Source organism: Balaenoptera physalus, assembly GCF_965194825.1.
Source record: "Balaenoptera physalus genome assembly, chromosome: 10".
In the NCBI taxonomy this organism is placed as follows: Eukaryota; Metazoa; Chordata; class Mammalia; order Artiodactyla; family Balaenopteridae; genus Balaenoptera; species Balaenoptera physalus.
The window spans coordinates 6,196,792-6,210,720 of NC_138889.1; positions in this window are offsets into that span (position 1 = coordinate 6,196,792).

Genomic DNA, 13,929 nt, shown 5'->3' on the forward strand with positions numbered 1-13,929 from the left:
CCCATCTTTGGCAAGACTCTAGCCCATTTCCCAGGATCATTCTCTTGCTTCTTTTACTTTCCCCCCCCCCAAGAACACAAGCCTCAGGAGTTGGGCACTCAGGCTCTTCCCCAGACACGCCACATCTTTAAGAACTTCATCATGGCAAGGTGAAGAGGAAGGAAAGGCAGGCGACATTGTTTGTTTACTGTTCTGCTTCCTGGTTTCGTTCTGGTTGTGGTCAAAGTCACCAGGGTGTGGGGCTCACCCCCCGGCTGTGTGGTCATGATTTCTGCTAACTAAGAGGACAGCCAGGCTCTGCTGTGGGCAGAGCCCTGAATTCACGTTCCTCTCCTGACTCTGGCCCCAAGGAACCGTCGCTTCATTGCTGTGGGTCTCAGGGGAGGTCCAAGTGACGAGAGCCGATGGAGCGCATCTCTTCCCGGCTCTGAGTTCAGAGCTTTCACAGTGGTTGCCTGAAGTCGGCCACGTGGAAGTCTTTATACTCTGGAAACCAACAAATGCTACAAATCAGGCCCCCTGCTGCCACCCCATCTCAAGAGCCGGTTATTAAACATTTACCAGCATACCACTGAGGCTGTCTGCCAGGCGGGGCTGTGTCCACATCACCTGAGAGGGCTTGTTATAAACGCAGAATCCCTGGGTCCCACCGCACACCTCTGGAATCAGGACATTTAGATGCCCTAGGTGATTCCAAAGACCTGTACACTGGACACTGGTTTTCTAATGACATGTCCTTAAAGGTTATTTTTAGCTCTAAAAATCTCTGCTTCTGGTTGTCACCTGCTCATAAGTTGGTGACTGTGGCTGCTTTGCCTCAGTGGCCAAGCCTGCTGACATCTTCACCTGGAGCAGATAATTCCTGCTCTTTGGTCTTAAGTCGGCCTGATCCCGGGATGGGAGGACTTGTAACTAGCCCGTCCTCTTTAGGCTTGGAGGGAAAGCAGGCGAGGTTGCCAAGATTTCCTTTGGAAGAGGCTTCCCGAGGGAAAGTTGAAGGGCACAAGGCACAGCGAGGCCCCCAGGGCGTCCTTCCTGGCCCTGGTCTCCTCCTGGGTCACGAAGCCGTCCTAGCTCTACAGGGGCTGGCCTGCGGCCTGCTGCTGATGCCACGTCGGCCTTAATGGTAGCTCTTGCTTTGATCTGGGGAGGAGAGGAAATCACTGCCAAAGAGAGAGATGTTCTGAAGCAGACACCACTGTCTTAAAATTCTACCTGAGCACGCCTAGCGTCCTGCCAGCAAACAGACCACCAGCTCAATAGCAGCCCCCAGAAAGGTCTTCTCCAGCGAAGTGAGGGCCTGCCCGGGTTGGGGAAGGGTCTGTGGTTGAGCAGGAGGGCGGTACCAAGTCTGTTCCCGCCTCCATAGCTGTGGAGTTCTTTCTGGATCCCCTCTTGCCTGTGTCAGGACAGCACCCTGCCCTCCTGTGATCTGACCTGGACAGGAAAGGTTTACTGCATCTCCTTTCTGTGTCCTTAGGTTACTCCCTTGCCTCTCATTTTCTGCCCCCAGCCGTTCTGTCTTCCAGAATCCCTCTGAGTTAGGCGGTTCCTGCTTCCTAGGTCCCATACCTTTTTCAGGCCCCAGCCTTCCACCCTTGGCTTTGGATAACCCCCTCTGGCTGCCAGGGGCGGCCTCCTCAAAGCCTCTTTCAGAGGTTGGTTATGGCCGTAGGCTCCGGTCTCCCCACATTGACTCAGCAGCGGCCGCCGCTTTCCTCCATAGCTCCCCTCGCCCACCCCGCCGCCGCTGGCCTTGGGAAGAAGGTGAGCTTTGCGATCTGTAGATGCACGTGAAGGCTTCTCAGAGGCTGGGGGAGGGAGTGGGAACGCGCAGGAGCGCCCCCGAGGGCATGTCAGTGCTGACCCTGGGCGGGAGGCCGGGCAGCGTTTGCGCGTAGACTGGGCGAGAGGGGACCCGCGAAGGGTCAGCCGAGGTTTCGGCTTCCCCCTGATTTGCGCCCCGCCCCCAGGTCTCCCCTCGAATCAACATCATCTTTCTAAGAAAGCCACTTTATCACTGCCAGGTCACATGAGGCTGGACCGGGGAGGGCCTCACGGTGGAGCCGGCTCCCCGCTGCCCCGCCGGGCAGGGGCACAGCCTGGCACCCACGCGGCCCCCGGCGCCTCCCGGAGCGGCTCCGGCTGTCTGCCCGCCCGCGCTCCAAGGCAGCGGGGTAGATGGCCAGCATCCAGCCCGGCCGGCGACTTGAAAATACAAATGAAACGGAGGGAAAAGAAAGAAAGAATAAGGAGCGCACCGGCAAGCCAAAGAAAATATAATTCCCAGGCCCGGGCAGGCTTGGGGCCTGCAGCCGGGCCGGGCCGCGAGCCTTTGGCACGGGAACCGGCGGCCCTTTGTGCTGCCCTCGGCCCCCACCCCCGCCGCGCGGCCCCGTCCTAATTGGAGAAACACAATCCGGGTTTGCGCCCGACGCGCCCGCGGCCGTGGAGGCCGGAGAGGCCGGCAGCGCCCTGCCCTCAACAGGGCCCGGCTTGTTCTTTGTGCGGCAAATATTTATTTTGGTTCAAGTGGACCCCTTTCCACAAAGACCACCTGGTTGTGGTCAATAACACCTATTTTCAGATAATCTGCCGCTCTCTAGGCAGGGCCCAAGGAACTCACCCAAACAGAGACCTTTTCAAAGGGAATTGTAAATGGGCTGGATTCACGGCGGGCCGGAGGGGGACCGGGGAGGGGCAGGGGGGAGAGGAGGGGGAGCCCGCGGGCCTGGGTGGTCAGGCCAGGGCTGGGCGAGGCTGCCAGGTGGCCGGCTCCGCTCAGACCTGGCTCTCTACCCTGGCTGGGGGTGGGGCTGCCCCGGGGGGCGCGGGGAGGGCTTCCAGGGACCTTTCTCAAAACAAATTCCAACTCTTTCTTCTGTGGCCAAGTCTCGTTGCGGAGGTAAACTTCTAGAAACTCCGAGAGCAGCTTCCTCTTCCGCCCCAAAGAGCATCTAACTTGTCAGATGAGGATTCGGGATGCCGCAGCTGTGAGCCTTCCCGTGCCTTACTCGCAAAGTGAGCACCGACCCCGGGTCTCTCTTGGGACAGCTCTGGAGGCAGCGGTGCACGCTGAGCACCCAGGGGTTCCCAGCGCTGGGGTGCAGCAGGGCACAAAACACAGGGACCCTGCCCTCAGGGAGCTGACATTCCAGCGCGGACAGCCAGACAAATCAACAGGTAAAACACTTGGTGATGTACAGGAAGAAGGAAGCATGTGAAGAGGTATTTTGAAAGCTGTAAAGTGCTTCGTGTGTCAGCTCTGAGACGGAAGCAGCGCTCCCGCCGGGCCAGTTTGTCCCCTCCACGGCAGGTGTCAGGAGATGAGTTCACGCAGGTGGAAAACCCAAGGAGACTCAGAAGGTGCTGTGAGCTCCAGACATGTCAGGGGCGGACCCAGCAGGCCGGGGTCCACGTCCACCTACGGACGAGTTTCAGAGCCTCGGAATCCCTGAGAAGGAATTGGGCTGGATAACGTCCATCTCTTGGGTTGTCATGAGGACTAAATAAAAACTGAGACCACACATCCGTCAGTGTTAGTTCCTCCCTGCCCCAAATGCCATGGAATCATGGCATGTAACCATGTAACCAGACTTAACAGTCTGGGCCCAGTGGAGGTGCAGTCTCTTTTTGTAATATGACAATTTTAGGGTTTCCATAACATAATTTAAGATGTGGGGGCACAGACTGGAGACCAAATAAGTTCTGGAAGCTGGGGCTTGGGATTCCTTCCACAGGAGATGCTACTTGGGGTGGTCCCGCACTCGGGGTCATCCTCACTCTGTCGGTAGGGATGGCCTAGGCCGGCCAGTCTGGGTGCCTGCCGTGCCCTCAGCCCCACTGGGGAGAAGCTGGGCTGATCTGGAGTAGGTGACACCCCCCCATCCCGGCTGCCGCCCCTGAGCCCTGAGTTGAGGATAGCCAGTCCACGAACTTCAACTGGATGGACCTCGAGGGGTCAGAGTTAGGTGACAGTAATTTGCTCGGCAAACCTTCTCTCTCAAACGTTTTAACTGGGTTAAAGGTAGGGTTTGAGGCCCGTGGTAGTGGGAGGACAGGTGGGAAGATGTGGGGAGTGTGCCTGAGTCGTAGGGACATAGGTGCGCTCTCCCTCACACCCCTGGGTCCCCAGGAGCTTTCTTGTTCCGGCTCCAGGAGGCTGTCTGTCCATTTTTAAGAGGTCTCCATCTCCCCCATCGCCCATGGGTGTTTTACAGTCAATTCCCAGCTCTCCAGGAAGCCTGAGTGGGTGCCTGAACTTACAACTCACAGAGCCCACCTGCCCTGCAGTCTGTCTAAACAATGCAGGAGGCTCTTCAGCCGTTTATGGCCAGGCTGGGGAGAGGGGAAGGGCAGACCAAGGGTAGGATGGGTGTGCACGATGGTGTTAAAACCTCAGCAGGTAAAACCGTTTCAAGAGTTTTCCCTCTTTGTCAGTTAGTAAGGGCCTCCATGCTGTCAGAGGACCTGCTGTAAAATCTTGGAAAGTAGCTTCTTGTATCCTGATGCTGCTTTCTCCGCACTCGGATGTGGCTGGAAAGAGGGGATAGACTGATTTACTTCATCTTTGCACTGGTTGGGCCAGGTTGGGGCTGCATTTATGTCACTACTCGTCATCAAGAATGTGGCCTTCTCCCTCTGATGAGATGTCCTCAGTGTTGATTCCTAGCTCCGAGTTTGCTGAGATTAAACTTGGATTCAGACAAGCTGGTGGGGGGGTTGATGGCCCAGGAAAGATTATGATAAGAAAGGGGCGAGGGACAGGAAAGAGGCTGGTGTGTCGGAATTCGGGATAATTGAATTTGCGGTGCAGCCAGCAGTTATGACCTAGGTCATCCGCTGAATCTTTGGTTGTAAATCCGCTAAGACCAGGAAATTCCATGATTAGGCCAATCTTTCCATTTTTTTCTCAAGATGGCTGAAGATTTAGCTAGGGACGGTCTTCACCTTCTAAAGATACTGACTCTGAGTAAACTAGTATTTTTGCATTAAGATTGTTTAACTTATGTCCTGGAAACCACGCATCGGTCCCTCTGTCTTTTTGTCACAGTTTCTCCCAGGAAATCCAGCAAGTCCTCATACTTAAAGGACATCTATCCATCTGCCCTGATTACCCAAAATGCTGGAGGCGGAAAGGGTTTCCTCCAGGGACCTACTGCATGTGAGTTATGAGGCCATAGTTTCGACTCCAGTTTTCCCTCCATTGCCTTTTGGGCATTTGCTAATGCAAAGCTGTGGGGCCGTTTGTAATGAACTCTCAGCAGACTGAAAAACTGATGTCCTGAAAACGAGTATTTCTTGCCAAGTAAGATATAACCTAAATGCACACTGAATGCAAATGTGATGTTTATGGAACCTTGAGAGTTTTCTGGAAGCTCTACAAATACTCAGGATTTCCCTCTTGGACTTAGGCAAATCCCCTCGAGGTGAGGGGCTTGCTTCTTTAGGGACACAGTCTCCTGAGTGTGCAGAGCAGCTTAGGGGATGACTGTCTTTGGCCACGAGGCTCATTGTGGGGATGGAAACTCCTGCTCTGCTCCACTGCTCCGTCTTCACTCCCCTTTGCCCCAGACCTTCCAGGGTTGGCTTTGAGCCCAAGTGGCAGCCCTCTACTTGAAAAATTGGATCCATCGGAGTTTTGTGCCTTGGATTCTGATCAGATAATCAGTGAAGTTTGTAAAGATTCAATGCGAAGGGAAAAGATTGCAGATCATCAGAAATACTCTTTTAAAAGCAGGTTTAAGCTACAATTTGATTAGCTTTGCTTTTCAGAAATGAGTGGCAAGCTCATATTTCTTCCTCACACACTAAGTATCTGTGGATAGAAAATTCATATTCTCCACTTTTTAAAGTTCTCAGAGGTCTGGTGCAAACTGGTTTCTTAGTGGTCATATGTTCTATTATTATTTTTTTAAGACAAAACTTTGAGTTACTCAGAAAAATGCTAGATAAGTAGAAGGTCCTAAAAAGACAGAGAAAGAGCAAAAGAAGGGAAGTTTTCAGGAAGAGCTGGGATGTCTGGAAAGTATTCCTAGAATATATGTGATGCTTGACTAGACGTTTCTGAAAACCAGGGCCTCCGGGCACCGTAATAATCAATGGGGAAAGAAATACTGCATCTTCTGGGGAAACCAATTGGCACCAAACACTGACTCGGTAGAAATTACCAGCAAATTATAACAGTGCTCTGGTCTTATACTTTAACTGTGTCTTCCATGTTTTTTATTTTATACATGTATCTCTGGGGTTAACTGTAACAAAGCAGAGCAGAGGCTCCCACCCTGCCTCTCAGAATTGCTGGGCAAGTGGGCCTGGACAATTTCTGTCCAGCAGGTGCAGTTTGACAAACAACAGACATGTATTGGATCCTTCTATAAAGGCAGGCACTTGCTAGGTGCTAGGAATAAAAAGAAAGAATTAGACACAGTTCCTGCCCTTCATGTCTTTATAGTCTAATGAAGGACACAGATCTTCAAACACAAATAGATTCTGGGGTCTCAAATTGCTGTGTCTTAGCACTGCCCCAACACCAAAATTAATAAAAAGTCATGCCATTTTTGCCTCCGTTTCTATCAGAAAACATTAACGGCATATCCCAGAGCATTGCTTTTCCACACTCACCAGCCATATCCCGTCCCTCCTCCTGCTTCCAATTGTTCCCCTGGATACCCAGCACAAGATTAAAAAAAAAAAATTTATTGAAGTGTAGTTGATTTATAATGTTGCGTTAATTTCTGCTATATAACAAAGTGACTCAGTCATATATATATATATATATACAGATATATATGTATATATATATATATATATATATATTCTTTTTCATGTTCTTTTCCATTCTGGTTTATCATAGGCTATTGAATATAGTTCCCTGTGCTGTACAGTAGGACCTTGTTGTTTATCCATCCTATATATACTAGTTTGCAACCGCTAATCCCAAACTCCTAATCCTTCCCTCCCCCACCCCCTCCCCCTTGGCAACCACAGGTCTGTTCTCTATGATTGTGAGTCTGTTTCTGTTTCATGTTTAATGTTCATCTGTGTTGTATTGTAGATTCCACATATAAGTGATATTATATGATATTTGTCTTTCTCTGTCTGACTTACTTCACTTAGAATGATAACCTCTAGGTCCATCCATGTTGCTGCAAACGGCATTATTTCATTCTTTTTGATGGCTGAGTAATATTCCATTGTATATATGTATTACATCTTCTTTATCCATTCATCTGTCACTGGACACTTAGGTTGTTTCCATGTCTTAGGTATGGTAAATAGCTGGCACACAATTTTAAAATGTCATTTTCTCCATCTATCCCCCATTCCCAACTAGCTCCTAACTTGTAGTCTCTCTAGTTAATTTCCATCCCTTTCTCTCCTTTCTCTAACTGTTCTCCAATTCTGCACCGTGAAAAGTACAGGGCTGTGTGTGTGTGTGCGCGTGCCCTTTTGTGCACACACACACACACATTTGGATGCGAGAATGCAGAGACAGGCAAAAACCACAAGTTAATGAATCTAGTAATCCCTTGTCCCCACCCACGTCCACCACATACACATATCAATGAGATACATGCAGTCTTCACTGTGTGTTCATGGATCTCCCCTTTTTCCACTTTCCTTCCTTTCCTTCTTTCCTTTTCCTTTCTTCCCCTTTCCTTCCCATCCTGAAGTATTTATTCCTGAGGCCACAAGTGGAGCAGAGCAAGGTCAGTATCAGTGCAGTGGTGTCAGGGCCTGAACGGGGCACCAGATGGAGTGTCCTGGAGTGTGGTGTTTGTGCCCGAGCGGAGTAAAGAGAGCATCCATGGGGGGAACGGGGGTGCAGCTGTCACAGCAGTCAGGTTTGAGCGGGTTGAGGGTGGAGTCCCAGATAGGAGGGAGTCCCAGCCAGACAGTCCCAGGCCTGTCCCAGGATGTCAGAGCTTGAATGGGGAGAGGAAGGCATCCATGTGGAGGCGTGGCCTGGTGTAGGGTAAGGAGGGTGCCCATGCAGTGGGGTGGCCAGGATGGGAATTGAGAACCACAGCAGGGTTCACGTGGGGGAGGGGTGGGGTGCAGCAGAGATAGGAGACTGGTTACATGCAGAAAGATTGATACGTAAGTGTATATATTATGCATAATGGAAACCATGTTTCTCGTCGAACAAGAGAATAACAAATGTGGGAAGGGAGAAAAACTGGGGTGGGTCTTGTGGTGTTAGATTGGAAATAGATGCATCTGAGTCAACTCCAGGCTTTCGAGATATGTGTATAGATATAGAAATAACTATAGATATAAATGTCTATGCATATGAGACAGTTAATTCCATGTGTCATCTTTTTTTTAAATAAGTTTATTTATTTTATTTATTTATTTTTTGGCTGTGTTGGGTCTTTGTTGCTGCGCACAGGCTTTCTCTAGTTGCGGTGAGCAGGGGCTACTCTTCGTTGTGGTGCATGGGCTTCTCATCACGGTGGCTTCTCTTGTTGAGGAGCACAGGCTCTAGGCGCACACGCTTCAGTAGTTGTGGCGCTCGGGCTTAGTAGTTGTGGCTCACGGGCTCTAGAGTGCAGGCTCAGTAGTTGTGGTGCATGGGCTTAGTTGCTCCATGGCATGTGGGATCTTCCCGGACCAGGGCTTGAACCTGTGTCGCCTGCATTGGCAGGTGGATTCTTAACCACTGTGCCACCAGGGAAGACCCATGTGTCATCTTGATGGGGCTAAGAAATGCCCAGATAGCTGGCAAAATATTATTTCCAGGTGTGAATGTGAGGGTGTTTCTGGGAGAGATTTGCATTTGAAACAGTAAACTGAGTAAAGAAGATCCCCCCACGCCAAGGTGGGTGGGCACCATCCAATCCAGAGACGGACTGAGTGAAACCAAAAGGGGGAGGAAGGGTGAATTCTTTCTCTACTTGAGCTGAGATGTCCACCTTCTTCTGCCCTCAGACGTTGGTGCTCCTTGTTCTTGGGTTTCCACAGTCAGACTGGGAGTTACACCATTGGCCTCACCCACCCCTCATTCTCAAGCCTTTAGACCTACTTGGACTGAATTACACTATGGGTTCTTGAGCTTGCAGACAGCAGACTGTGGGTCTTCTTGGCCTCCGTAATTGTGTGAGCCAATTCCTATAATTAATCTCTTCTTATATCTATCTATCTATCTATCTATCTATCTATCTATCTATCTATCATCTATCTATCATCTATCATCTATCTATATCTATCTATCTATCTATCTATCTATCTATCTATCTATCTATCTATCTTTTCTTGGTTCTGTTTCTCTGGAGAACTCTGATTCACACAACGCATGTATGTATATAAAAGTCTATGTATGTATACATGATGTATATGCATATATACACATAGGCTTCCTAGCTCTGTCCACTTGAGAGGTCTTGGGAGCAAAAACATTGCAATAGCAATGAGCACACCCAGCACCCTGATATTGGCTTCTAAATATCATTTTCCACTAAACAGAACCAGTGATCTTTGGAGAAATGAATGACTCCAGAGCTGAAACAGGGAGCCCCAAATATGTAACTGGGGGAGAAAGCAAGAAAGTGCTCAAAGACTGAGGGGGACACGTCAAAGGACATGGAGGCCAGCTTGAATGACCTCCCATGGGGACAATGTAATCATCAAAATAAATAATTGTAAGAACTGTCATGCCCACTGAATAAAATAGGAAAACACCAGTCTTTGGAGATATAAAATGAATGAATGAATTCATTGAAATCTGATGATGAATGGAATATTTACTTAATTTCAAAGTGCCTCCCCACAAAATACTTATTAATTACAAAGGGGAAAAGAGTAACTTCACAGTGGAGAAGGCTGGCAGACACCATACCCTAATCACATCATCAGAATGGACATCATCAATCCTGGGGTACACTGCAATTGTCAGAGGCAAGGAGAAGGCAGCAGCACCAACTCTGTGATGTCAGAGATGCCTAGGCTACGTCTAATCATGGAACACCAGACAGCCCCAGATTGAGGGCCATTCTGCAAAAAACTGGCCTATAATATTCAAAGTTGTCAAGAGTCCTGGAAGTTAAGGAAAGTTGGGAGTGTCCCAGACTAAAGGTACGTGACAATTAAATGCAATATGTGATTCTGGACGAGATCCTTTTGCAAAAGACAAGACATAACGGGGCCACTAGTGAAGTGTGAGTGGTGCCTGAGGATTATGTGGTTGTTTGTCCATCTTTATTTTCTTATTGTCATGATTGTCCCAGATTACGTGGGAGAACGTTGTTGTTTATAGGAAATACACACTCAAATATTTGGTGGTGATAGAGCATCAGGTTGGCAACTCACTCTCAGACGGTTCCCTAAAAATGTTCTTTGTGCAGTTCCAACTTTTCTATACGTTTGTGACTGTCTCAAGCTTTTGTAACTTTTTAAGTTAAAAAGGTATATTTGTAATATGTGAAAGAATGGAGGAGTACGATTTACTCCTCTGTCTTAGGATGAGAGAGAAGAGACCAGGACAGAGTCTTGAATGATAAAGAGGGACTGCTCATCAACCAAGACAGTATCTGGCATTTCTGTCGTTCTTTTCAACATACACAGCGTTTTTACTTACAGTCTCATACTTAACTCCTGTCATAACATTGTGCGGTTGTGACTATAATCCTCATTTTACAGATGGGAGTCAAGCTCAAAGACAGTAGTTATAATTAGGGAGGTGGAAATGCTGGGCTTATGTCCAGACCTCGCTGACTGCATCCCTGTTCTTTACGTATCCACTCAGCATATAGTTACTGACTAACTGCTGTGTGGCCAGGAAGGCAGCAAACGAAACAGAGGCTCTTCTCTCCTGGAGCTTACAGGCTCTTTGGGTCTGCAAAAAAAATCTGGATTCAAGCTTACTAGGCATAAAATCCCAGCTCCCAGCCTCTATTTCTTAGCTGATTTGAAAACTCAACACAGCATTTCTGACAAAAGTGCATTTTTAGCATTCCTTCACAACAATCTCATTTCCAAGCGTTCTGCAGCTTGGAAGCCTGGTCTGCTGGGCTTTAGGGGTACACAGAACCAGTGAAAGGCAGGAGGCCAAGTGGGGTGTGGCGAGAGCCGGGGTTGGGGAAAATCCAATGTACTCCCACTTTTCACTCATTTGGAAAATGCCTTTCTGACTGTAAAACAAAACCTACACTGTATTGCACCCCCCAGAGTGTTCTCTGGTTACCAAGGACTGAATAAAAGTTCCTGGAGAAACCTAGCAAATACTAACAGGTAACAGTGATTTTATATATATATATATATATATATATATATATATTATATATATATATACATTTTATATTATATACATGATTTTATTTATGCATATATACTTCCTGTACAGTATTTTGTAAAGGGTTTTCCATGTGTGTCATCTAATATCTCACAGGAACTCTTGCAGGAGGTATTACTCAGCTGCCCAGTTCATAGGTGCAGATAAGTTGCCCAGTAGGTGGAAGGGCCAGAATTTGAACCCAGGGCCTCTGGAGTTACATCCCTGCTCATTTATCTGCCTAAATTGCCTCTCTCCTCCCACTAAGAAAACACATGAGGTAACAGTTAAAATCCAGAGGGTTAGTTGAGCAATGGTAGGTGAGTGGTCTCCCTGGAAACTTTTTCTGTTTCTCCCTAGAGCTTTTAAGCTAAGTGTAAATTGACTATGAGCTTAGGAATTTACCAGCTCAGACAGACTGAAACAATTAGAGAGGAGGCCAAGTAAGAGTGAGAGAGGGAGACAGACCCCAGGCGTGTGAGCTGAGCAGACATTCCTTTTAAAAGCTTCCCTCCATCCCCTTTCTCAATTGGCTGAAACCCTAGAGGTTTGACTGGCTAAATCACTTCCTCTCAGAAGTGTCCGTCCCCCAAGGGAGGCTGGGATTTGTAGTCTTGAAATCAGCCGACCTTTCAGAATCCTTCAGCCAGACTCCCTGGGTGAAGGAATGCAGTGTCGATTTCAGTAGCTTTTCTGTAGAATGAAGTGGCCAGTGTGCTTTTTGCAAAACTCAAAGTCCTTCTTGGATAACAAGAGTTGAAGCCTCTGTTTGTGCACCAGGACCCCGTCTCCTGCCCCCCACTCCAGTACTTTATTGTCTCCCCTCTCCTTCCGAAGAGACTAAGCACCATTTATTGCCTCATCACTGCTGTTGATGAAAGGGAGACCTGGGGGCGTGGGGAGCAGCTCCCCCGCTAGGTGTGGAGCAGGGCTCAGCAGCAGAAGAGCCTTGCCCAAGGGTTGATTCCCAAAGTGGTACCTCTTCAATAGTTTTCTAAGGTAACATGTTTACATAATGGGTGTTAATAATAGATTTTAGAGGAAGTAGAGTGTGAAACCAAGCCCCCAGACCACTTAAAGAAAGCACTGCACGTTGTTTTGTTTTGCTTTTTTCTAATTTCCTCACCAACCATTGCCTTGGCCTGGCAGCTCCTTGGCTTAGGGCAGTCAAATGTTCTTTTCCACCTGGGAGTTCTGGAACCTCATGTTCTCGTTTGATCTAAACTAGTGATAACTTGTGTGAGGGCCCACACTTTGTGCATTACCTAAATAAACGTTGTACACATAGATGGTTCAGTTGCATGTACATGTCATTGGTTTAATAAAATAATGATCATTTTAGGTGTTATTACATTCCTAGTGGTCATTGACCATTAACAATGTTGTAAAACAACAGATTTGAAAATATAGCTTCCCTTGCATGGGAGTCAACAATATTTTTTGGCACACACACACACACACACACAAAATGACTGCCTGCTCAAAAGGGCTGTTGAGTGGCGTCTTAAACTGTGGGGAAGACGATTTCCATTAGAACTGCCCACAGGCTTGCCATGCTCCGCTCTGCTTGGCGTGCCCTGTTTGTTAGACTGAATGCACGTCATGGCCTCGGTACAGAATGGTTGAGTGGGGCAAAGATTGGGTTGGCAGCCAGGATGGTGAAGATCCTGTTTGTCCTCTGTAACGAGTCAGCTGGCTGCCTTGGAGTAAGTTAGCAAACCCTAAACCTGAGTATTACGGGGACTAACTGCCAGCCCTCACTCCATACGAATGCTTCTAAGGAGGAAATGGTGTCCTGGTCCTGTTATGAGTGGACCAGCTTCCTAAATGTGGAATAAATCATGGGGGGATGAATTCTAGGGGCAATATTTGGTCAAAGTTCTAAGACCTTGTAAAGGTCTTAGCCAGTGCTTGAATAGGGCATATTAAGAAAACCTCTTAAAAGGGTGACCTCCCCAGGGTCTCAGCATCCCATCCTTCTCACAGCAGTCAGAAGTTCCCATCCTTCTCACAGCAGTCAGAAGTATGTGCCTCTGTTTCCCCAAATGACTACTTAGCAGATTTCAAAATTGATGGGAAAATTACTTGGCTGAGAAAAAGATTTGCAAAAGAATCCAGCTAGACAATTCTTAAACATCCCTGGCCTTTATCACTTCTCTTTATATGCTTAGGCCACTTATAGCAAATTTTTATTTTCTTCTTTCTTAGAAGTCCACTAGAAAACCCATACAGGTGTATACATACATACTTATTCCTCTAAAGACTAACATTCTTATTGAGTGTTGACAGTGGGAGATATGCAATACAATGAAAATAGGAAGAAACCATTAGAATTTCAGTTACAATTTATTTTTATATCACTCTTTAAACTTTTTTATTTTGTGTTTGTTTTATAAGGTAGATAATAATAATGTAACAGTTTTATATATCTTTATAAATTAATGTGCATACATTGAGAATATTTGCTTACATTTTTTAATGGCAGGGTGCAAGTTAAAAAATGTAACTGGAACATGTCTCCTTTCGTTTAGGTAGACAAATTGTCTAGAAGGTACTCACTGTCACCCAGGGAAGATTACAGGGTGACCAATGTTGTGAGTCTAATTTCTCACAACATCAAGGACTTTCCAAACCTCGTTCATTTTCATTATAAAATA